The sequence below is a fragment of the Rhinoraja longicauda genome, chromosome 27 (genome assembly GCF_053455715.1).
Source record: "Rhinoraja longicauda isolate Sanriku21f chromosome 27, sRhiLon1.1, whole genome shotgun sequence".
Taxonomy (NCBI): Eukaryota; Metazoa; Chordata; class Chondrichthyes; order Rajiformes; family Arhynchobatidae; genus Rhinoraja; species Rhinoraja longicauda.
The window spans coordinates 9541408-9567739 of record NC_135979.1 but is presented as its reverse complement, the minus strand read 5'-3'; the positions used below and the strand labels follow the sequence as shown (position 1 = coordinate 9567739).

The following is a 26332-nucleotide window of genomic DNA, read 5'->3' as shown; positions in this document are numbered from 1 at the left end:
TGGTGACATTGGAATAAGTCTTTGACGCTCCAGATTAGGGGGCGTGCGTGCGTGCTACTGCATTGGAGAGGTATCTATCCGAGGACAACTTCCCTCGCAAATACAGAGCAAACCCCAGCACAAACCAGGTTGGGAAGACGTTCATGATTGTTACCTTTACATGCAGCAAGTTACAACAAAACTTTCAAAACTTATCGTCCCTGCAGAACATTGATAGAACACATGGAAAATGGTTCATTGTTATTTCTGCAAATAGTAGAAATGTATCGAAGGGGGAGATGTTCAAATCACGAGAGGGGGAGGCAAAGTGTCATAGTGATGCAGTGTGGAAACAGGCCCATTCGGCTCAACTTGCCCACACGGCCAACATGTCCCAGCTACACTTGTCCCATCGGCCCACGTTAGGCTCGTATCCCTCCAAACCTGTCCTACCCATGTACCTGTCTAACTGTTTCTTTAATGTTGGGATAGTCCCTGCCTCAACTACCTCCACTGGCATTTTGTTCCATACCCTCACCACCCTTTGTGTGAAAATGGTACCCCTCAGAATCCTATTAAATCTTTTCCTCTTCACCTTAAACCAATGTTCTCTGGTCCTCGATTCCCCTACTCTGGGAAAGAGACTCTGTGCATCGACCCGATCTATTCCTCTCATGATTTTATATACCTCTGTAAGATCACCTCTCATCCTGCTGCGCTCCAATGAAGAGTCCTAGCCTACTCAACCTCTCCCTGTAGCTCAGACCCTCTAGTCCTGGCAACATCCTCGTAAATCTCTCTATCCTTTCCAGCTTGACAACATATTTCCTATAACACGGTGCCCAGAACTGAACACAATACCCTGAGTCTGGCCTCGGCAACGTCTTATACAACTGCAACATGACCTCCCAACTTCTATACTAAAGGAATGCAAATGTGTGGTGAATGTAAGATGAAGAGGAAGGAAAGGAAAGATGCTAACACTGTACACACAGTAGGTTCTGCGGAACAGTGTCGCTCGTTTCCCTGTTACATACAGCTGGAGCAATGTGGACTCGTCTTAATGCCCTGTGTGTAGCATGCATTTATGTAACTAGTACATTTATTTCCATTAATATATTTTCTATAACATTTCCCTGGACATACGCTATTGATAACACATTATTGTAATACAGATTTATGTACGCATGGATATTCAGTGCACGCTTTCCATTATAAGTGATGATGTACATATTTATGAGGAAGCAAGGTAAATATGGCACTCCAATGTTATTTTCCTCCCAAGGGGGGGATGCAGCGCCACTTCAGGTGGGAGGATGCAGGTACAGGGTGCCAACTTTAAACCGGCAGCGTCTATTAAAGTGGCCGAAAGCCCGAAAGAGTGGAAATGCACCAGTATATGAGCAATGTTTGCTTTTAAAATGGGGATTATTCGATGCTTTCCACCCTATTATCCGACTAGCTTTTAATTAAACGTAAATGACGCAGTGAGATTAAGTGTGCACAGAAGTTACTTGTTTTCCAAGATTTTTGTACAGTGATAAAAACTTTATTCTGGGCGATGCCCAGGTAAACGTGAAATTGCCAACCACGGTTTTCAAACACTTGTTGCAACCCTAATGAAAAGTGAAATGGCATAACGTTATCATTTCTGTGTGTGTGTGTGTGTGTGTGTGTGTGTGTGTGTGTGTGTGTGTGTGTGTGTGTGTTTCCCCTCTTGTTTTCGATGGATATTTCCATCAGGAATTAAAAAATGCATACATGTCTGGGACTTGATAGAATGAGCTCCCGGAGGGCCTGCAGTCAGTCAAAGGCAGTTTTCAGACCGAAAATATGTGCTTAGCTTATTTCTTATATTTGCATATTCATCAGTGGGGGGAGGTGGTATCTCTATCTCTCTCTCTCTCGGTATCTCTCTCTCTCTCTCTCTCTCTCTCTCTCTCTCTCTCTCTCTCTCTCTCTCTCTCTCTCTCTCTCTCTCTCTCTCTCTCTCTCTATCTCCATCTCTCTATCTCTCTCTCTCTCTCTCTCTCTCTCTCTCTCTCTCTCTCTCTCTCTCTCTCTCTCTCTCTCTCTCTCTCTCTCTCTCTCTCTCTCTCTCTCTCTCTCTCTCTCTCTCTCACCCCCTCCCCCCCTTCCCCCTCTAGATTAGAGTTGTATTCCACAACACTCAAGTCCAAAGGGAGCGCAGTATTTTTTAAACACACACAGAAACAGGTGCAGCCATCAAATGACAGGCGTTTTCGCAATTGCCTTTCAAAGCCTATTCGACGCGGTGGGGTTATCCATATTTATAACGGCGGATGTGTCCTGGGGATTGATGGAGCGGATCACTCTGTTAGCTATCCTGGGGGAATGCTCGTCCCATGGGCTCAGTTGGAGGTTTGAACCCAGAGTCGCAGCAGAGAGAGAAAAAAAACAGTTGCGTTATGGGCCTTGATTAATTAAAATATATACCGTGGTACTTACTGCATGCATGTAATTGCGGGAAATCTGCAACAAACTCGTTTGCAAATGTAACTATTTTGCGGGAATAAAGATTCAAATTGCTTTCCGAACCTTGTGGTGTCGAGCGAGTTTAATTCCACATTCGACCTTTTAATCCATTAATAAATAGCATTAATGAAACAACAATGGGATGATCGAACGGCAGCGCTCAGAAAGAGACCACTCGGCCGATGGTGTTCCTGCTATTACTTTAAAGAGCGTTTTGTCTTTCTCGCCAGCTCTCTCCAGAGCCGCGAAATTACTCGAATCCCCCTTGAATTTCGAGGCTTCCTTCACTCTTTCGAGCGTTATATTCAAGTTCACAATTCTCTGAGCTTAAAATGACTTCTCGCATCTCGGCCATCCATTGCCTTAACTCCGCACAAGCGCGCTTTATCCACCCGCTTTATATTCTTTGGGTACCGATCTGACTAGGGTTGAAACACACTCATTCTGTTTACACTATCCCAACTACTTAATTTTAAATGCTAATGAATCTCCCCTTTAACTTGCCCACTCTAAGGAGCACATTCTCCACTCCACGTAATTGAATGGAAGGGCATTACTGGAGAATAGTACTGTTGTAGAGCAGGAGTGGGCTATTTAGAGCCTTAAGCTTGTTCTGCCATTTAATAACCCGGCTGATCTGCCCATCAATCATGGCCGCCTTTCATGTCATAATAGGCAGCTTCTCAAGCCAGCTGGGGAGACAGGGGCTAGTGTTGTAGTGAGGGGGGCTTTGGTTTTACCTGCTGTACATTCACAGAGCGCTGAAATTACCTTCTCAAGTTCAAGGGGCATTAAAGCAAATGGAATCCAGTGACTTTAGCTTTCAGTGCGTTCTTGTATGAATTCCGTGGGCCGAACTGAACAGCCCGACTCGAAAGCTGGGTAGGTGGTATGGAAGTCGACAAACATTCCCGATTGTCGTAGGGTTATAACGCACCGAAACAGTTCCTTCGGCCCAAATCGTCCACGACCACCAATCTAAGATAGTCCCATTTGCCCGCGTGTGGCCCACATCTCTCGAACATTTCCTAACCATGCATCTGTCCAAGTGCCTTTTAAGAGTAAGAGTCTGAAGAAGGGTCTCGACCCGAAACGTCACCCATTCCTTCTCTCCCGCGACGCTGCCTGTCCCGCTGAGTTACTCCAGCATTTTGTGTCCATCTTCGGTTTAAATCAGCATCTGCAGTTCCTTCCTACACATGTGTCTTTTTTAGAATTGTGTTACAGTACCTGCCTCAACTACCTCCTCTAGCACTCGTTCCACATACCTACCGCCCTCTGAGTGGAAAAGTTGCCCTTCAGGTTCCGACTGAATATTTCTCCTGTCGCCTTGAACATTTACCTAAGGTTGATGATTCCCCAACACTGGGTAAAAGACTCTGTGCATCCACCGTATCTATTCCCCTCGTGGTTTTATACTCCTCTACACTCCAATGAATAATTTCGTAGCCTGCCCGACCTTTCCCTGTAGCTCAGGCCATTGAGTCCGGGCAACGTCATCGGTAAATGTTCTCTGCACGCCGTCCAGCTTAATGACATCTTCCTACAGCAGTGTAAGAAAATAACTACAGATACTGGTACAAATTTATTCACAAGATGCTGGAGTAACTCATCAGGTCAGGCAGCATCTCAGGAGAGAAGGAATGGGTGACGTTTCGGGTCGAGACCCTACTTCAGACTACAGCAGGGCGACCAAAACTGAGCACAATACTCGAAACGCTGTCTCAGCAACGTCTTGTCCTATGGTCTGAGTAGAATGACGCTGCAGATGCTGGTACACAACGAAGTTAGACACAAAGTGCTGGAGTAACTCAGCGGGTCAGGCAGCATCTCTGGAGAAAATGGATGAGTGACGCTTCGGATCTGGAGAAGAGTCCCGACCCGAAACATCACCTCTCAATGTTCTCCAGAGATGATGCCTGACCCGCTGAGTCAGGTCACCCGCTCACCCACTTGGCGTCTACAAACCAATAATACATTGGATGCGGATGTTGATTGTTGGTGATTACCAATTGTCTTCGTGAGTTCCAACACAAAGGGAGGCAGCCCTTGTTGTTGGGTTGTTTGAAGAAGGATCTCGACTCCTTTTCTCCAGAGATGCTGCCTGACCCGCTGAGTTACTCCAGTACTTTGTGTCTATCTTTGACCTGTGGTATCTCAGAAACAAATCCTGGGTGCTCCTGCAAGTTCATTGCTAGTGCTAACATTCTGCTCCTGCCGGACTCAACCGAAGCAATATAGTGGAGCCACAACAGTGACAGCGTGGAGCACAAGCCCGCAGCGTTACAGTCACGCTGTGAATAAGGTGTATTTTGCAAAGGGTTCTGGCAGCCATTGTTCATCATTGACAGCTCATGTGATCAACAGCGGGATCCTGCACTGAACACTGACAAGCGGGAGGTCATTTGCTGAATACCATCCTGCACAACATCACCTTATGTGCGTGATGTCACTGCATCTAACTTGCAATCACCACGGTCTCGACCCGAAACGTCACCCATTCCTTCTCTCCAGAGATGCTGCCTGTCCCGCTGAGTTACTCCAGCTTTTTGTGTCAATCTCGGACCTTGCACTTCCTTATAAAAACGCAGAGGTAAATTGTATAGCAAGATAAATCCAATGACTCATTTGGAGAATAAAGCGACCGATCATCGTCCGTCTCTACAATCAAGGTCCAAATGACTTCGCCCGGTGGTCATTTGACAGCAGTTAGCAAGTGTTATCTGTCCGGGGACAAAGTTCGAGTAAAATCGTTGTAGTTGGCAATTTAACTGCACTTGAAAACAAATCTCACTGTCCTTAGGAACGCATGGTAATAAAGTACCATTGTACCATACTACCATTGAACCATTTAGCTACATATTGCTTCAACCTGCAAATTATCTCTCCCAGCGAGAAGCCAGTTTGCTTTGTTTTGGAACAAAATATAACATAACAAGAAAATCGGAAGAAGCTGAATATATTACTGCACTGGTGAGGAAAGGCCTGGGGCAAACCTCACTCCAACTTTTTCTTTCATTTGCCCCGCAGATCTATTGTTTATTTCCAGAAATTTCTGCATTTTTATTTTCACTTTTTTCGTTTTACTCTCTTCCCCCTCGTGCAATAATCGAACTTAAAAGACAGTGTTATCAACGGGAGCTTTCCCCCACAGCGCTCCAATCCTATCCTGGAGGAGCTAATTAATCCTGTTCTGTGAGGCTCTTTGGGTCCACAGGCTCCCCTGGACCACGACTAATTGGACCTCTCTCTAAGTATGAGGTTCGGGGATGAGCGCTGATCCTGAGGTGGGAACGGTGATATTCTTCACACCCATTTCAAGTATTGATGCTGATGTGAAAAAATGCATTCCTCTGTTCCCATGGTTGCAGAGTTTCCAATAGCTACTGTGAAGCAGACTCAATGGGTCGAATAACTTACATTAGTTGCTTTTGGCATCCCCTGAAGACTGAATATCATTACCAATTGTGGATAAAGAGGCATCTCAAGCACCAAAGGAATGGGAGCATCCTTATTAATGTCTCACAGTCTATCTCTCAATGCCCTACAGATAGATAATGTTCCTTTGGTATTCAGTAACAAATGGTGCCCTATCCCTGCCAGAACACCTGCCTGAAAAAGTATTTACCCCGACAGTCCTTTCAGGTTAGGCAGAAGTTCACTTGCTCCTCCTCCAACCTCATCTACTGTATCCATTGTTCAAGATGTGGACTCTTGTACATCGGCGAGACCAAACGCAGACTGGGCGATCGTTTCGGGGAACACCTTCGCTCAGCCCACCTGAACCAACCTGATCTCCTGGTTGCTGGCCACTTTAATTCTCCTTCCCATTCCTACACAGTCCTTTCCGTCCTCGGTCTCCTCCATTGTCAGAGTGAGGCCAAGCGCAAATTGGAGGAACAGCATCTCATATTTCGCTTGGGCAGCTTACATCCCAGTGGTATGAATATTGATTTCTCTCACTTCAGGTAGCCCCGGCATTCCCTCTCTCTCTCTATCCGTCCCCCACCCAAATCGCACTAGCTTCTCATTTTCACCCTACAAACAGCTAACAATGTCCTGTTTCCTTTATCATCGTTACTTTTTTGCATATCTTTCATTCATTGTTCTTTATCTCTCCACATCACCGTCTATATCTCTCATTTCCCATATCCCTAACCAGTCTGAAGAAGGGTCTCGACCCAAAACGTCACCCATTCCTTCTCTCCAGAGATGCTGCCTGTCCCGCTGAGTTACTCCAGCTTTTTGTGTCTATCTTCGGTTTAAACCAGCATCTGCAGTTCCTTCCTACACACTCTGCACTCTATCCCACTCAGTGAAAGTCTGTCTCCCAGATCTTTTCAACAGTGAGTTTTACACTGTACCAGCTCCGGGTTTGCTCCATACTCTTGTGCTGAGTTAGCAGGTCACCCCTGAGGCTTTGATTTATCTACGATGGACTCTAACATTTCTAGAATAGAGGGGAGTAAATCATTCAGGATCTCTGCTGCTTACCCATTGGTGTCGTCACTAATCCCAACACATCCCTTCGTCACTAATCCCAACACATCCAAGGTGGCAACAATGCTTGATGGGAACAGGACCTAGTTTGACTGCAATTCCTCACAGAGGAGCAAGACTAATGAGGTGTGGGATATTAAAATTAACAAAAAACTTTCATTGGTTACTGTACACTAGGAGCATGCTTGCGGTTTTAATTGTTCTGGTGGGAAAGGGCAAGATGGGTTACAGCATATCACAAGGACATTATCAATAGATAAGGAGAGCTGGACGGTGAGGTTTTAATGTGGATGCTCCCATTCTTCTACTGCTTAGGATGACTATTTCATGTTCATAAGTCATAGGAGCAGAATTAGGCCATTCGGCCCTTTCCAGTCCACTCTGCCGTTCAACCATGAATGGTCTATCTTTCCCTCTCAACCCCATTCTCCTGCCTTTCCCCCATAACCCTTGACACCCTTACTAATCAAGAATTTCTCAATCCTCACATTAAAAATACCCAATGACTTGGCCTCCACAGCCATCTGTGGCAATTAATTCCACAGATTCATCTCCCTCTGATGAAAGACATTCTTCCTCATCTCCTATATAACGATACGTCCTTTTATTCTGAGACGATGCCCTCTGGTTCTAGACTCCCCACTAGTGGAAACATTCCTCTCCACATCCACTCTATCCAGGCCTTTCACTATTCGGTAAGTTTGAATACGTTTCAATCTTACCTGCAGCTCACAATGCATTTGCGCTGCAGAAGATGCCAGCAGCAGCAAAATGAACATGAGTTAGCTGTTTGATCCATTGATTGCCCTTACTTCAGGACATCTAGTGGAATCACATTGCGAACACGGGTTGCGGAGGGTGCAATTTCAGTGTTAACATCAGCACTTGAGATGGGTGAGAAGGACGTTGTTCCAGGACCATAATGATAACATCTGCCAATGCAATCAAACTGAACAGTTTCTATACTCAAATGTTATGTGCCAACTAAGAATTTATTTTCGATGAATCCAAATACATCTTCACAATGCAAATAAGTACATAAGTTCTAGGAACAGAACAAGGCCATTCGGCCCATCAAGTCTGTTCTGTCATTTAATCATGGCAGATCTATCTTTCCCTCTCAACCCCATTCTCCTGCCTTCTCCCCATAACCCCTGACACCCATACCAATCGAGAACCTGTCAATCTCCAGCTTAAAAGTATCCATTGGCTTGGCCTCCACAGCCGTCTGTGGCAACGGATTCCACAAATTCACCACCCTCTGACTAAATATATTCCTCCTCATCTCCTTTCTAAAGGTACATCCTTTTATTCTGAGGTTGTGGCCTCTGGACCTAGGCTCCCACTAGTGGAGACGTCCACTCCACATCCGGGCCTGACCTAGTTATAATAACAGCAACTCTGTCCCATCAGTTGCAATTGTGTTTAACATGTTCTCTCTCTGCACAGGTCAGGCAGAAATCTATAATATAGCCTCAGAAGTAGGGGTCCACCACCTTGAGACCAAAATTTGTTCAGAGAAGCTAATGAGAATCTTTGGAATTCCCACTTCAGAGTCCATAGTTGTTCACCCGTTGAATACATTCCATCTTTTCACGAGATGTGGCAAGATCCACATTGGCCACCCATTGCTAAATTACCCTTGCACATCTTAAATTGGGAGGGGATAGATTTAATAGTAACCTGAGAGGTAACTTTTTTACAAAGAGGGTGTGGGTATATGGGATGAGCTGCCTGAGGAGGTGGTTGAGCCAGGTACTACTAGTACTAGGTACTAAGGCATTTGGACAGGTACATAACAGGGAAGGTGAAGAGGGATATGGGCCAAAAGCAGGCAGGCGGATCTAGTGTTGATGAGGCATCTTGGTTGTCACAGGCAAGTTGGGCCGGAGGGCATGGTCCATGCTGTATGACTTTATGACTCTGTGACTCTATTAGTTAGGTTGCATGGGATGCTTGTATTTCTGATAGGGCATTTTAAGCTTTGCAGCCTTGTAGAAGGACCATGCCAGGAAGCCCTGCATAAAGGTCCTGGTCTTGCATTGCTTGTCCCCCAACCCAGTGATGAATTACATTTGAGAGAGAAAAGAGAGAGAAAGGAGAGAGAAAATGGCGGGTGAAGGGTTACTAAGACCATGACTGAGCGAAAGAGGGAAGGTGTGGAAACGAGAGTGGAGCTGTGAAAATGAGGAGGGAAGTGAGTGATAGTGAAAATAGTGAAGGTGAGGAATGAAGTGAGACAGCTAAGGGAGGGGGGAAATTTGAGAGGAGTCTGAGAGAGGAGAATGATAAGGGGGGAGAATGAAGTGAAAGGAAGAGTCAGAGGAAACAGAAGGTACAGGGAGGAGAAAGGGAGGTAGAGAATAAGGGAGAAAGAAAAATGGTGAGTGGGATAGTGAGGGGGAGATGGACGGCTGTGAGGCTTTTAGGGGGATGAGTGGGTAAAAATGGATGGAGAGTGAAGGGGAGAGGATTAACAGGAGATGAAGAGAGGAAGAAGAGGAAAGAAAAGATATGTGAAGAAAAGAAGACAGGGAGAACTGGGAGTGGTGCAAATAGGGAACGCGGAAAGAAATGGGAGGGGAGAGAAATGAGAGGCAGGAGACAAAGGAAAGAAGGGCAGATTGATAACGAATGACAGTTTGGATGAGACATGAAATGCACTGAGGTGAGAGAGGCGAAGGGTAAGGGAGATAGGGGAGAAAGAAGGGATAAGGAGACATAGAAACATAGAAAATAGGTGCAGGAGTAGGCCATTCGGCCCTTCGAGCCCGCACCGCCATTCAATATGATCATGGCTGATCATCCAGCTCAGTAACCTGTACCTGCCTTCTCTCCATACCCCCTGATCCCTTTAGCCACAAGGGCCACATCTAACTCCCTCTTAAATATAGCCAATGAACTGGCCTCAACTACCTTCTGTGGCAGAGAATTCCACAGACTCACCACTCTCTGTGTGAAGAAATGTTTTCTCATCTCGGTCCTAAAAGACTTCCCCCTTATCCTTAAGCTGTGACCCCTGGTTCTGGACTTCCCCAACATCGGGAACAATCTTCCCGCATCTAGCCTCTCCAACCCCTTAAGAATTTTATATGTTTCAATAAGATCCCCCCTCAGTCTTCTAAATTCCAGTGAGTATAAGCCTAGTCTATCCAGTCTTTCTTCATATAAAACCACAATTTACTTGTCATTTTTTGATAAATGCAGAGTTAATTACAACTAATTTTTAATCGCTCAGTAATCTTAATTATGTTTTGCTACTACATTAAAGATGTTGATGATGATATTACATTATGTTGTGATATTATGTTAACCATGAACACTACAACTAATAAAATCATATTTAATTTCTGATTCCAGTGGTAAACTGGTCATAGATCTGTCTTTTGCCTATTATATTATACCATGATTTTTGGGCCATTGTTATATTTAGAAATTTGCTTTATGAGTGACTGCCAAATTTCCTAAGGGTTTGAATACTTATAAATATAAAACGAGTTCAGAAGATAGTTAATAGGATGTCCTTGAAAGTCTTTCAGTGTCATTGATTGCAACAACTGCAATGCTAGTGGTGCTGATAATCCCACACTGCTATTTGAGCTGTGAATTCCAGTACCTGGACTCAGGGAAATATTTGTCATGGTGTGCAATGTGCAGGCATTGGGGTCCTCATTCACCTTCTGTCCTTTTCCTCCTAGCCGATGAACATAGCAGTTCTTGGAAGCATTACTGATGAATAATTAGGAACGCAGTGCAGTGCTTTCCATTTGAGATTTAGATGACAGGATTTATGGGTGTTAGGGACATTAAGGAAATGCGTTCTTCGCTGGGGCAAAATATTTGATATTCCTGTGGAAACAAGGAACTGCAATTGCTGGTTTATTTTTAAAAGGCACAAAGTGCTGGAGTAACTCAGCGGGTCAGACAGCATCCCTGGAGAACATAGATAGGTGTTGGTGATAGAACATGGACACCTATCCGTGTTCTCCAGAGATGCTTCCTGATCTGCTGAGTTACTCCAGCACTTTGTGCCTGAAGAATGGTCCTGACCATGGTCCTGAGCATATTCATGTTCACGTTTCTTCTTCTCTTATGCAACAGAAACGTCACCTATATCTCCAGAGATGCTGCCTGACACGCTGAGTTACTCCAGTACTTTGTGTCTTTGCTTCCTGACCCATTGAGTCACTCCAACACTTTGTGTCTGAAGAAGACTCCCAACCCAAAACGTCACCTTTATGTCCAGAGATGCTGCCTGACCCATTTAAGTAACTCCAACAATTTGGTGTCTTTTAATATTCATGTTCATGTTTCTTCTTCCCTTATGCAATAGCATTTGAATGATGCCACCCATGCTGCCTTGTGCTAAGGTTGATCCTATTTCACACCTACGCTGTCCTAAGGTCACCGTCCCTTTCTAAGACTATCACATTGGCACGTAAAGGGCTGACTGGCAAGTGGGAAGCTTTCTAAAGTGAGACATGATGAGTTCAGGGTCAGCATGTTCCTGTTAGAGTGAAGGTCAAGGCTGGCAGAATTAAAGAGCCTTGGCCGATGAGGAATATAAAGGGTTTATCAGGAAAACGGAGACAGGTATAAGCAGATAGGACCAAGCATGTACCTTGAGGAGAAGAAGCGATGTAGAAGTACATTTAATAAGGAAATGGGAGGGCAAAAGGTGCTATGAGATATCCCTGGCAGGCAAGATAAAGGAGAACCCTAGAAGATTTAATGTATATTAAGAGCAAAAAGGTAGCTAGGGAGAATCATAGTCATATATTCATACAACGTCGAATCACGCCTTTTAACCTAACTTGCACATGCCAACCAACATTCCACATCTGCACTAGTCTCATCTGCCAGCATTTGGCCCATATCCCTCTAAACCTCTCATATTCATCTACCTGTCCAAATGTTTCTTAAACATTGTGATAGCACCTAACTCAACAACTTCCTCGTTCCATACACCCACCACACTTTGTATAAAAAAGTTGCCCCTCAGGTTCCTATTAAATCAATCCCCCCTCACCTTGAGCATATGCTCTCTGGTTCTCAATTCCCCTACTCTGGGTTATAGAGTCCGCACAATTATCCTATCTCTTCCTCTCATGATCCTGTACACCGCTATAAGATCACCCCTCATCCTCCTGCACTCCAACGAATAAAGTCCCGGCTGGCACAACCTTTCCCTGTAACTCAGGCTCTTGAGTCCTGGCAACACCCTCATAAATCTGTTCTGTACCCTTTCCAGCTTAACACCACCTTTCCTAGAACAGGGTGACCAAAACTGAACGCAGTACTCTACATGTGGCCTCACCAATGTCTTGTACAACTGTAACAATACCTCCCAACTTCAAGAGAGTAGGTCCCCCGAAGGTATTTATTCACAAAATGCTGGAGTAACTCAGCAGGTCAGGCAGCATCTCGGGAGCCCATTCCTTCTCTCCTGAGATGCTGCCTGACCTGCTGAGTTACTCCAGCATTTTGTGAATAAGGATTAGTGTGGTGACCTATGTGTGGAACCATAGGAAATGCGTGAGGTTTTAAGTGAATACTTCTCATCTGTATTTACTGTTAACATGACATGCAAGCCAGTGAGCTCAGGGGGTGAAAGCCATATCGTGGCCTAACAACATCATGAAAGACGAAGGTTTGGAGGTCTTGAAACACATAAAAGCTGTTTCAACGAATAAAAGTGACAGGACAGAGGTACATAAAATGGCGGGAAGCATAAATAAATAGCCATGCCAGTTTCCCATTGTACGGGTGTCTCAAACTCGACTCCCCAGTTTGAAAGTCAGAGGAAGGAATTTTAAAGGGGGACTGAGAAGACTAAATTTCTCACATGAGAGGCAAAGAGAGGGGAGACAATCAAAACCTTCTTCCCAGCGTGGAAATGTCAAAAACTAGAGGGCAGAGCTTTAAGTTGCGAAAGGGAAGGTTTCAAGGAGATGTGCTGAACAAGTTCTTCTACACAGAGGGTGGTAGGTGCCTGGAATGTGTTGCCAGGGGAGGTGGTGGAGGTGGATAGGATAGCAGTGTTTACTAGGCTTTTAGATAGGCACATGGCCGTGCAGGGATGAAGAGATATGGATCGCCAGCAGGGATGGGAGATCAGTTTAACATGGTATCATGTTCGGCGCGGACTGAAGGGCCTGTTCCAGTGCTGTATCTATTGTTTTATGTTCTATGATGATAAGCAAGCTACTCAGTCATTATGGCCATCACAGGTCCATTCGCTCTACAGCAACTGGCACTGAAGTTGGACCAGGAGTGGATCCCAGAGCTTGAGAAACTAGGGGCAGGTCTAGCGAAAGGTCAAGTGCATGAGGTCAGAGGGTCACAAGTGTTAGGAGCAGAATTAGGCCATTCGGCCTATCAAGTCTACTCCGCCATTCAATCATGGCTGATCTATCTCTCCCACCTAACCCCATTCTCCCGCCTTATCAACCATAACCCCTGACACCCGCACTAACCGAGAACCTATCTACCTCTGCCTTAAATGCAACGTCTCGCATCTGAAACCTTTATCGTTTCTCTCTCCGCAGATTCTGCCTGACCTGCTGAGTGTTTCAGGCATGTTCCTTTTCAGTGACCGCCGCGACCTCGTGAGGATGCAGGGAACAAAGGGCCCCTGAAATCACCCTTGCCAGAGCACCCAGAGCACACACACACACACTCACACACACTCACTCACACACTAACACACACACACACACACACTCACACACACACACACACTAACACACACACACACACATTAACACACGCACACTCACACACTAACACACACACTCATACACACACACTCACACACACACACTAACACATGCACACTCACACACTAACACACACACTCACACACTAACACGCACACTAACACACACACACACTAACCACACACACTCACACACGCACATACACACTAACACACGCACACACACACACTAAACACACACACTCACTCACTCACTCACACACTAACACACACACACACTCACACACTAACACACGCACACGCACACTCACACACACACACTAACACACACACTAACACACACACTAACACACGCACACTCACACATGCACACTAACACACACACTCACTCACACACTAACACACACACACTAAACACACACACACTCAAACACACACTAACACACGCACACACTAACACATGCACACTCACACACAATAACACACACTCACGCACAGAGACACACTCACATCACACTCACCACACTAACACACACACACACACATTAACACACTCACACACACGCACACTAACACAAACACACACACACTCACTCACACACTAACACACATGCACACTAACACACACACTCACACACACACACATTAACACACTCACACACGCACACTAACACACACACTCACGCACAGAGACACACTCACTCACACACACACACACACCCTCAAACAACATGCCACTTCTGACAGATTATCCCCATATCATCCCGCTCCGTTCAAATTATAGCAGAGACTGAACTAATTCCTGACTTTATTGGGTATGTCTTATGGGCGCAGCGGTGGGAGTTGCTGCGTTGCAGCGCCAGCGACCTGGTTCGATTCCGTCTACGGGTGCTGTCTGTACGGAGTTTGTACGTTTGTATGTTCTTCCCGTGACCTGCGTGGGTTAACTACAAAGATTCTCTGTTTCCTCAGGTTTGTAGGGTTTTTTGGTATACATATAAATTGTCCCAACTGTGTGTAGGATAGTGTTAATGTGCGGGGATCGCTGGTCGGTGGCGGACTCAGTGGGCCGAAGGGCCTGTTTCCGCGCTGTATCTCTAAACTAAACTAAACAATGTCGGGGGGTGGGGGGAGGGTGAAACGTTATATTTTAGACACAGGAAGGTCATCGGAATGAAGGAGAGACGAAGCGGGTGGGTTGGCGGGGAGGGGTGAGCGGGGGAGAGGAGAGGGGATGGGAGCACAGGAGGGGGTGCGGGGAAGGGTGGGGAGCAATGAGGGGGGGAGTGGGGAGGGGGGGAGAGGAGAGGGGATGGGAGCACAGGAGGGGGTGCGGGGAAGGGTGGGGAGCAATGGAGGGGGGGAGTGGGGAGGGGGGGGGGAGAGGAGAGGGGCTGGGAGCACAGGAGGGGGGTGCGGGGAAGGAGTGGGGAGCAATGGAGGGGGGGGAGTGGGGACGGGGGGGGAGTGGGGGCGAGGAGAGGGGGTGGGAGTTATGGAGGGGGTGCGGGGAAGGGTGGGGAGCAATTGGAGGGGAGGGGGAGTGGGAGGGGGTGGGAGTATGGAGTGGGTGCGGGAAGGGTGGGGAGCAATGAGGGGGGAGTGGGGAGGGGGGAGTGGGGGAGAGGAGAGGGGATGGGAGTATGGAGGGGCGGGGTGCGGGGCAAGGGTGGGGAGCAATGGAGGGAGGGGGGAGGTGGGGAAGGGGGTGGGAAGTATGGAGGGGGTGCGGGGAAGGGTGGGGAGCAAGGAGGGAGGGGGAGTGGGGAGGGGGTGGGAGTATGGAGGGGGTGCGGGGAAGGGTGGGGAGCAATGAGGGGGGAGTGGGGAAGGGGGAGTGGGGGAGAGGAGAGGGGATGGGAGTATGGAGGGGGGTGCGGGGAAGGGTGGGGAGCAATGGAGGGAGGGGGAGTGGGGAGAGAGGAAAGAGAGATGTTTCATGGGGAGCAGGGATGGGGGGGGGTCGTTAAGAAAGTTAAAAACTAGTATATTTAGTAAAGGCCAGGGCGATGGAGCAGACGCGTTGACTCCTCCGTTTTGTAGCAGATAACCTCTTCCTACCTTTTGAGGACTTTCAGTTGAGTCACTTCCAGCGGTGTCGGTTGTCTCGTCTCTCTTCATTCTCTGCACCTTTGTTGTAGAGTGTGGGTGACTTCGTTTCGTTCCTGTTATGGTCAGGTAATGTGTATCAGTCCCCTCCCCCCCCGCCCCCCCCCCCCCCCCCCCCCCCCACAAAAACCATCGAGTTTTGAACCACTTCTGCCAAACAACAAGAGTTTTGTCGCAAAACTTCCTCTCGGCTCCCTTCTCTGGCAGAGAGTGAATGGATCGCATCGATACCATCGCCAGGACAACGGCTAATCCACTCAGCGCTGCGCCGTCTAACTCCAAGAGAAGGAAATGTTGGCTGCGTTTGATGCTAACTTTTTAACATAAACAAACAGAACTTGCTTCCCCTTCCTCCCCTGGTTTAAGGGCTTGGTTCGCCTCTCCTCTCAATCGCCCAGGTTGCTCCCACAGTCACCTGTAGCACAAGGAGCGGTGGGGGGGGGGGGGGGGGGGGGGGGAGAAGGGATTAAGGGATTACTTGTGGGGAAAGTCTCGGACAATTTTGCATTCCCCAGGAATCGGTTTTCAGCTTCGTCGGAATGCCCCTCGCCGCCGGATAACTTTTTTTAAAACTCCAGACAGGGTGTGGGATAACTCAAAACCACTTCAAAGCCCATTTACACGCCCCCACCCCCACCCCCACCCCATTCCCCTCGCCTTTCCCATCTATCCCCAAACTTTCCAAACTCATTTACCCAGGACGACCAGTGTAAGACATGTAAAAACACCCCTCATGTCTTCGGTACATCCAGTTTTTGTGCGTCTATCTTCGGTGTCCCCTGCTTTTTTGGTGTCCATCTTCAGATATGTTCTTACATTTACAGTCTTCTTAACGTATTGATACGCGCAATCCTAGTCATTCACTTGTTCATTGTCGCGGCATCTAAATTCTGGACCACCCCACCCACCATTGTTATGAAAGCGTTTCCATCTGAAGAGCTGCAGCAGTCCAAGTAGGCGACTCGCCACTACTCTCTGAAGAATATCGAGGAGAAGGACAACGCATTCTGGCGTTGCCAACTTCACTCGGCCACTGAAATTTAAAAAAACGAAGGAGACATTTCAAACCCTCCGACTCCTCTCCAGTGAGCGCCTGCCCATTCCCTCCACAGATGCTGCCCTACCCGCTGAGTTCTTCGAGCACGTTGTATATTGTTCAAGATTCCAGCATCTGTTATTTCATGTGTGTCCTCCCCACTCCCCAGTGAGTGTACCGGCAACTTTACAATCAGAACATCGACTTCTCCAACTTTAGATAGTTCCTCTGTCCCTCTCTTCCCCTCCCCCTTCCCAGATCTTCCTGTCTCCACCTATATCCTTCCTTTGTCCCGACCCCCTGACATCAGTCTGAAGAAGGGTCTCGACCCAAAACGTCATCCATTCCTTCTCTCCTGAGATGCTGCCTGACCTGCTGAGTTACTCCAGCATTTTGTGAATAAATACCTTCGATATGTACCAGCATCTGCAGTTATTTTCTTATACTTTACAATCAGCATCAGTTGAGCGTTTAGAGATTAACATCTCGTCTGAAAGATGTCACCTTCGCCAGTGCAGCCCCGGGCATTGAGAGTTGAATTGAGAAGCACCCACATAGACGTTCTCATGGTGGCCTCCTGACTCTCGGCCATTGGTCTGTCCAGTTCAATGGAGTCAGTGTAGAGAATTGATGCACAGAACCCACACGGGAGGTGCTGGTTGCACCTGGACATTACAACTAAACTCTCTGAAGAAACGATAGACAATAGGTGCAGGAGGAGGCCATTCGGCCCTTCGAGCCAGCACCGCCATTCAATGTGATCATGGCTGATCATTCTCAATCAGTACCCCATTCCTGCCTTCTCCCCATACCCCCTGACTCCACTATTCTTAAGAGCTCTATCTAGCTCCCTCTTGAATGCATTCAGAGAATTGGCCTCCACTGCCTTCTCAGGCAGAAAATTACACAAATTCACAACTCTCTGACTGAAAAAGTTTTTCCTCATCTCCGTTCTAAATAGCCTACCCTTTATTCTTAAAATGTGGCCCCTTGTTCTGGACTCCCCCAACATTGGGAACATGTTTCCTGCCTCTAATGTGTCCAACCCCTTAATAATCTTATAAGTTTCGATAAGATCCCCTCTCATCCTTCTAAATTCCAGTGTATACAAGCCTAGTTGCTCCAGTCTTTCAACATATGACAGTCCCGCCATTCCGGGAATTAACCTAGTAAACCTACGCTGCATGCTAACGATATGGAATGGTTTGTTGGTCCATTGAAGAGCAAGGGTGGTAACCTCTTGGAGCAGCGATGGGAGTACAGAGGGTGCAACCACAAGTCCAGTGTAGCAGAACCGCCAGTTATGTACCGGGTTCTATGATATAACAAGTCTATCGCGTAGCTGGTTCCAAGATGTCCATCGCCTATTGTACAGCAAGGAGAATCAACTCACAAATATTTCAGGTTATTTGAATGACACAATTAGCCATGTGATGTGAGTTCATAAGTCCATGTTGTAGGAGCAGAATTAGGCCATTTGGCCCATCTCGACTACTCCACCAATCAATCATATCTCATCTATCTTTCCCTCTCAACCCCATTTTCATGTTCAGCCAGAATATGCCCATAGTCTCATGAATGTGGAAGAATGAGACGTGATTTCTTTGACACATGTAACATTAATAAGGGTGTTGGAGGTTATAGGGAGAAAGCAAGAGAATGGGGTTAAGAGGGAAAGATAGATCAGCCATCATTGAATGGCGGACTGCACCTGATGGGCCGAAAGGCCTAATTCTTCTTAAAGTGCTGGATAGATGTGGATCGGACGTTAATTCTGGATGGCCAGTTGAGACCAAAGGATAAAAGTCTCACCATTAAAATTTGGTTATTCAGGATAGAAGTGATGAGGAAATTTCTTCCCTCAATGGATAATGAATTTCTAGACAAGAAGGCTGTAGAGGCTCAAGGTCACTGAGTATGTTCATGTCAGTGGTCAATAAATTTTAGAGAACGATGCGATGTGCAGATATGGAGTTATTGCAGTTAAGTTCAGTGAAGCAAAGTATCTGCCACTGTCAGATCGAATGGCGGACCAAGCACAAGGGGCTAAATGGTCTCGAACGACTTTAAATATCTATGGCCCATATACAGTGCCCTGTCCACCTCCCATGTAATACATGAAATGAGATCATCCCTGTGTCCCTTTGTTATCACCTGTTCCCCAGCCAACAATGGGTCATTTTGGGCTTCACCCTTCCTTGGTCATCTGTTGCTGGTCCTAGAAACATAGAAAATAGGTGCAGGAGGAGCCCTTCTGCCCTTCGGCCATTCGAGCCAGCACCGCCATTCATTGTGATCATGGCTGATCGTCCCCAATCAATAACCCGTGCATGCCTTCTCGTCATATTCCTTGATTCCACTAGCCTTTAGAGCTCTATCTAACTCTCTCTTAAATCCATCCAATGATTTGGCCTCCACTGCCCTCTGTGGCAGACAATTCCACAACTCTCTGGGTGAAAAGGTTTTTTCTCACCTCAGTTTTAAATGGCCTCCCCTTTATTCTAAGACTGTGGCCCCTGGTTCTGGACTCCCCCAAAATTGGGAACATTTTTCCTGCATCTAGCTTGTCCAGTCCTTTTATAATTTTATATGTTTCTCATCCTTCTAAACTCCAGTGAATACAAGCCTAGTCTTTTCAATCTTTCCTCATATGTCAGTCCCGCCATCCCAGGGATCAATCTCGTGAGCCTACGCTGCACTGCCTCAATTACAAGGATGTCCTTCCTCAAATTAGGAGACACCCCCCCCCCCCCATCTACTTACACTCTGAAGAAGGGTTTCGACCCGAAACGTCACCCATCCGTTTTCTCCAAAGATGCTGCCTGACCCGCTGAGTTACTCCAGCATTTTTATGTGGAAATGAGATCAGATGTTAGCAACACTGGTACACGAGACCACTGCACCATTAAATGAGATCTGGTTGATTTTATTTCATTTTCACACCCATTTGCCTTTTACACTAGATTCCCCGAAAGTCCAAAATCCCCCCCCCCCCCCCCCCCCCCCCCCCCCGTTTAAATCCTGAATAAGCTTAGTCTCAGCATCTACAACCGCTGAACAGAGAATTTCGAGATGCACAAGCGTCTGAGAGAGATAATTCCGCTTTGTTTTAGCATTTTAACCACGCTGGGCCAATTTATATTTTGATTTTAATGCAATATGATGTATGAAGGGAATAATTCTCACCTTCTATGAAACATTTTCTAATATGAGCACGACATCAACATATATAACGAAGAAGCAACATTCTTAAAGTGCGGGGTAGATCCTCGAAGTGCTGGGTCAGCTTACAGAGGTGTATACTACAGTAACGAGGGGGCTTGATAGGGTGAATGCACGGAGTCTTTTACCGAGGGAGTGGGAATCAAGAATCAGAGGGCATAGGTTTAAGGGGAGAGGGGAAAGTTCTAATAGGAACCTGAGGGGCAACCTTTGCACTTAGAGGGTGGTGGGTATGTGAAATGTGCTTCCAGAGGAGGAAGTTAACAACCTTTAAAGGACAGCACAACAACAATAACAACATTTAAAGGACAGGTACATAGATAAGAAAGGTTTAGAGGGATATGTACCAAATTTGGTCAAATTGGGACTAGCTTCGATGGGGCATCTTGGTAGGCATGGACGCGTTGGGCTGAAGGGCTTGTTTCTGTGCTGCATGACTGTCTCTATAACTAATTGATAAATGAGTTGACACGGGGTGCGGGGATCTCTCAATGATAGCAATCTAGTGCGTACGTATATTAGTAGAGTTATTGCTTGCTCGGTATTATTCTTCCACAGGTGCTGATGGATCCTGATGCAATAACTGTTGAAGACCGAGAGTTGCATTAACAATGTCTGTCACAGATCTGAAAGTTAGGCTGCGGCTCCCTCTGGTGACGGAAATGAAATACTCCACGTTCCGTCACGTTTTTAAAATAAGTGGCTGACGCTATTTGCTCCTTAATTTGATGGCTTCACAACTAAAGATTTGAAGTAGTAACATATCTTTTCAAGTAGTCCAACCTAGCCCATTCCTTTCCCACAGCTCTGCATTTTTTTTAAAACTGGATTGTATCTAATTCCCTCTTGAAGCATAAGGCACCAATACCAAGTCCCCATTGAGGACAATTTCCTTGGATAGTGTACAATGTGTGGAATCTGAAGAAGGGTCTCGGCCCGAAAAGTCACATATTATTTTTCTCCAGAGATGCTGCCTGACCCGCTGAGTTACTCCAGCTTTTTTGTGTCAATCTATGGAATCCATGGGCCAACTTGCGCTGAGACGGGTGGGGCGTGCTTGTTTTGCAAAAATGCCCCAGGAGCAAAGGAAGAGAGGATCCAGGTAATCAGATTTGACCGGTTCAAGAACAATTGCTTTCCTACAGTTAAAAAAAGACAGAGAATGCTGGAGTAACCCAACGGGTCAGGCAGCATCGCCGGAGAACATGGTGGAAAGGTGCCGTTTCGTTCACCAGCCTGAAGAAGGGTCCCGATCCGAAACGTCACCTTTCCATGTTCTCCAGGGATGCTGCCCGATCTGTTGAGTTATTCCAACACTTTTTTTGTAAACATGTATCTGCAGTTCCATGTTCCTACTTTCCCCACAGCAATCAGGTTCTTGAACCGACCTGGACAACACTAACCTGACAGCATGGAATACTACAGACAAATCTCTTGCACGACCGTGGACTTGTTTCCTAATTATGTATCTTTGCATTCATGTCTTGTCTTTGGCATAATCTTATCGCATACTTCTAGATGTTATGTACAATTAATGTTTTCGTGTATATGATAATAATCTCCACTTGACTTGCCTTAGGTTTTCAGTGAAGGAAACTGGATCACTCTATGATTTTGAAGCCCAAAGGACATACTTCTTTCATCTTCAGCGAAGGAGGGAATGCACCTCCTCCTCTCTCCAGCAGCAACTTGTGCTTCTTAATCCTCCTTGTATTCCTCATTAATACCCAAAAAAAAGATGCTCAAGCATACCCTCGATGCTGGTGGCTCTATACAAAGTGTGTAATGCCGTTAGCTCGTGTGTTAGATTAGTTTAGTGTATTGTCACATGTACCAAGGCACAATGAAAAGCTTTTTGTTGCGTGCTAATCAGTCAGCGGAAAGACTATGCATTATTATAATTGAACCGTCCAGTATATAGATACACAGTAAAGGGAATAACGTTTAGTGCGAGATAAAGTCCAGTAAAGCCCGATTAAAGATAGTCCAAGGGTTTGCAATGAGGTAGGATGATTCAGTTGCCTGATAACTCACTGTGATGGATGTTTCTTTTTGTTTGTTTGTTTTGTGTTGGTTTGTGATTGTGTGTGTTATTGCTTATTTTTATTGCTCTTATTGTTGGGACTGTGGGTAACGGAATTTCGTCCAAAACACTTGTTTCTTTGGATGACAATAAAGGTTATTCTGATTCTGATCAGCTAGGAAGAAACTGTCTGAATCTGAGTCAAAATTCACCCAATAGTCAAAACAATCAAGTCATCCATGAAACTACGTCTTCTTCATATCAATAGATGTTGGCCATAATAAAATGGCCCATGGAATCAGAGCTTGAAGAGGCAACCACCTAAGAGAGTTACATAGCACAGTACAGAATGGAAACAAGCTCTTCAACCCTCAGTGCCTGTGCTGACCATGATACCAAATAAGCTAACCCTATGTGCCTGCACGTTGGTCTCTTTCCCTCCATTCCCAGCCTGTTTAAGTTCCTGTCTAAATGCCTCTGAACAATGCTACCTTATCTGCTCTACCCCTTTAGCTCTGGCAGTACCTACCACTTCATGTGGAAAAACTTGCCTCATAAGTATTCTTTGAACTTTCTCCCTCTCATCACCAAGCTAAGCCCTTTGGTGTTTGACATTTCTACCCTGGGAACAAGATTCTGACTGCCTACATGAATTCTTCCTCTCATAATTTTATATACTTCCATCAGCCTCTGGTGTTCCAGAGAAAACAATCCAAGATTGTCCAACCTCTCATTGCAGCCAATACATTGTAATCCAAGCAACATCCTGACGAATTACTTCTGTATCCTCTCCAAAGCTTCCACATTCGCCAGCTGTAATGTTGCCAAAACTGCAGACACAATACTCCAATGTAGCCCAGGCCTCACAAGATGCCATTCTTCCTTTTATGACTCCCATTTCTGATATTTTGTTAGATGGATTCACAGCTCAAAATGTCTAAGGAGAACCTTCAATAACATCCCTTATATAACATTAATTATATAATGAATGATTCTTGATTCCAGAATTCTCACCTGTCTCCTTAAAAAAGCTCCAAACCACCCTTTGTTCCAAGTTTTCTGATAGCTTGTCATTACATCCTCTTAAGTGGCTTGGTTTGATGATACTGTTGTGAAACGTCTTGGTGTGTTAAAGGCACCATAATAATGTAAATAGTTGTTACACAGGGATCTCAATGGTCTCACATATAAGTCCATCTGATCAAATACTCGTTGCTACAAGCCCCATTCACCCTACAATGGGTAAAACTGTGGGCTTCTCACGGGTGACAGAGTGGAAGGCCTAATGTTCCAGGTGACACATTTGACAATCATCATGATTTCCCTCACCCGACTGCTGAAGGTCAACCGAAAGTCAAGAAGCAAGCCTCTCACCTGCTCAAAAAGAGCATCTTCTGTGGATTAGTGAGTGCTGATCTCCATTCTGAGTCAGAAGGCCAAGGCTTAGGTTGCACTCCACGGGTTCGACCATGTAATCTAAACCCACACACCAATGCTCTCCCATCAGGTTCTTGAATACCACACAACACAAAACTCAACAATAATCTTCTATGCATTATCTTTAATTGTTGTATTGTTTTGCACTGGTCAAGTGTTTCGCACAGGTTTTTGTTTATGGTTATTAATTTGCTGAATTCTTGTTCATTATTTGTTATCTACGCATGTTGTGTTTACAGGCCCATTATGCTGCTGCAAGTAAGAATTTAATTGTTCCATTGTCGATACATATGACAATTAATCACCCTCACTAGAACTCTCTCTTAACCCATTAAACAGAGGTGGTTCACACAGGTAATATAAATGATCCATGGAGCCGATTTCAACAGAGAAAGGGAATATTCATCCACCCCCAACCAATAATTATTCTGCAGTCAACAGAAGGTGGCATACTCTGAAATCTATTGTATATGTAAATCGACGACACTTTATAATCAAAAACACTGCGAAGCGCAAATTAAATGGAGTTTTGTCAAACAAAAACTCAGCCACCCAGTGTCACAACTGCAACATGTCAACCAGTGTGGCAGTTAGTATATAATTTTGCGATGTGATCAGCTGTTATTGACATGTTAATATATGAGTCATTACATAGTGAAAGAAATTGCCCAAAACTTTGCAATGGTAACACACAGATAAATGTTGCCCAGTTAGCGTTCAAACAGCACCACAGACCTTCAGCAGTTTAAAGACGATCAGTTTGTACCCTACTTACGTAGCCCATGCTAAGTAGTCCATCTCCCATGATACTACATTCAGGGACTTGAAACCAAATGTAGGCTTCGGGTGAATTGGAGTTAGAAGTCATGAGTTAATTAGAACAGTGCAGAGTGAATTCAATCTCCTTTTTCAAATCATACACTCTAAAAGCCTTGATTTGATAATGAATTTTAAGTTACACTGCAAACCTTGCATCCATTTATAGAGCAAAGTGAAAGTGCCAGCATAGCGGTAAAGTCTGAGGGCAAGTCACACAACTGAGAATGCAACTTAACTGGCAGATCAAACAATCACAATGTGCGGGGATTGTCATTTTGTATGCTGACACTGGAATTTGTAATATAGTGAACCATAAACACGAGACAGTTAATATGTGGTGGACCAGTTACTCATCTGAATTTTTGCCTGTAAATTACAGTAGTTTGATGATGAGGTTACCCTGCAATAACTGGTTTAGTTTAGTTTAGAGATGTAGCATGGAAATAGGCCCTTTGGCCCACCGAGTCGACGTGGGCCATTGATTACCCATTCATACTAGTTCCTCTCGTTATCCAGCGTCATCTACTCCCTACACACTAGGGAGCAATTAGCAGTGTCCAATTAACATCAATTAAACATCTTTGGGATGTGGGAGGAAACCGGAGCACCTGGAGAAAACCCACATGGTCACACAGGGGAGAACATGCAAACTCTACATAAACAGGATCCAAAGTCAGAATCAAACCTGGATCTCTAGCACTGTGAGGCCACAGATCTGTGTGTCATCCTAGGTGGAGATCTACTGGACAGGCCTAAATTAAGTTGCCTGATCCGTACAAAATCAGCCTTTATATTCCCAGTCTAAGCACAGACACAACTTAAATTTCAAAAGCTGAACCAGTTCCATTCTGGACCAACTAGTGTCAGAGGTTATGGGGAGAAGGCAGGTGAATGGGGTCAGGAGGGAGAGATAGATCAGCCATGATTAAATGGTGAGGAGACTGGATAGGCCAAATGGCCTAATTCTGCTCCTATCATTTGTGATCTTTACTACTGTTCATGGGAGCAGTCGGTTCATACAGCTTTGTGAATTCAATCTATAATTCCTCACAATTAATTTTAATTCTCAATTCCCCATTAAATGCAGCCAACAAGAAAGAGGACACCAGCAGTTTCTCACTGCATCAGATATTGAACTTCAACCCGTTGCAAAGCATCGATGGGAAATTAAAATGTTCTTCCCAGCAAAATATCATCCTATGTACTCACACACGGTGATGCCTCCAATGTGGGAGGTATGGCAGGTACCAGAAATACTTGCATCCCAAGGTCAATCCCCTCCAGTTATTCTTCTGTTCATTCACCACTGCCACGTTAAAATGGCAACTCCCTCGCCTCTTATTCTCCCCCACTCATCAGGGGCAAGTTATAATAGCCACCCTCACAGATTATTCTTCCCCACACACCAGCAGCAATTTACAGTGACCAACAACCAACCCGCAAGTCTTTGGGACGTGCAAGGCAACTGCGGGACCCAGGAGAAACACGCACTTTCACAGGGTGCACATGCAAATTCCACATAGATAGCAATTGATATCAGGATTGAACCAAGGTTATTGGAGATGTGAGGGGGCGGCATCTACGAGCCAAACTACAGTATTCTACAACCACAATGGCATACTAAATCCATCACCTTTAAATAAATTGTTCTGATGGAAGGAAAGGTGCATGAATCTACTACCTTACTTGTTCAAATAGTGTCTTAGATTTTTAACATTCAACTGAGAGGAGTCTCTGTTTAATATCTGATATGGGAAAAAAGACATATTCAACAATGTAGCACTTGCTGAATAAAGGAGTCATATTAGTTTGACTAATCTGCTCCAGAATCTGGAAATGTCACCATTCCCCCCATTCCCACCTTTTGTGTTCAAGGTACAAGATCTAAGTGCCTACTGGCATTGATTGCATCGAGTGTTAGCACCGAATGCTAACCCTACTAGTCCTCAACAGCCTCTTAGTGACATGTTAAAAACAAGGAAGAAAGAAAGAC

At 45.6% G+C, this 26332-nt stretch overlaps 2 long non-coding RNA genes across 3 annotated transcripts in view; one reads left to right on the top strand and one right to left on the bottom strand.

Annotated features, from left to right (window-relative positions):
- The window catches only part of LOC144606946 (uncharacterized), a 13792-nt gene extending 11271 nt beyond the window's left edge, over nucleotides 1-2521 (top strand). For both annotated transcript variants that reach the window (XR_013549016.1, XR_013549017.1), the window contains exon 3: nucleotides 792-2521. This is a non-coding gene — a long non-coding RNA (uncharacterized LOC144606946). The remainder of the gene's footprint in view (nucleotides 1-791) is intronic.
- The window catches only part of LOC144606945 (uncharacterized), a 164139-nt gene extending 148257 nt beyond the window's left edge, over nucleotides 1-15882 (bottom strand). Inside the window, exon 1 of the long non-coding RNA XR_013549013.1 lies at nucleotides 15755-15882. This is a non-coding gene — a long non-coding RNA (uncharacterized LOC144606945). The remainder of the gene's footprint in view (nucleotides 1-15754) is intronic.
- Nucleotides 15883-26332: the final 10450 nt, after the last annotated feature.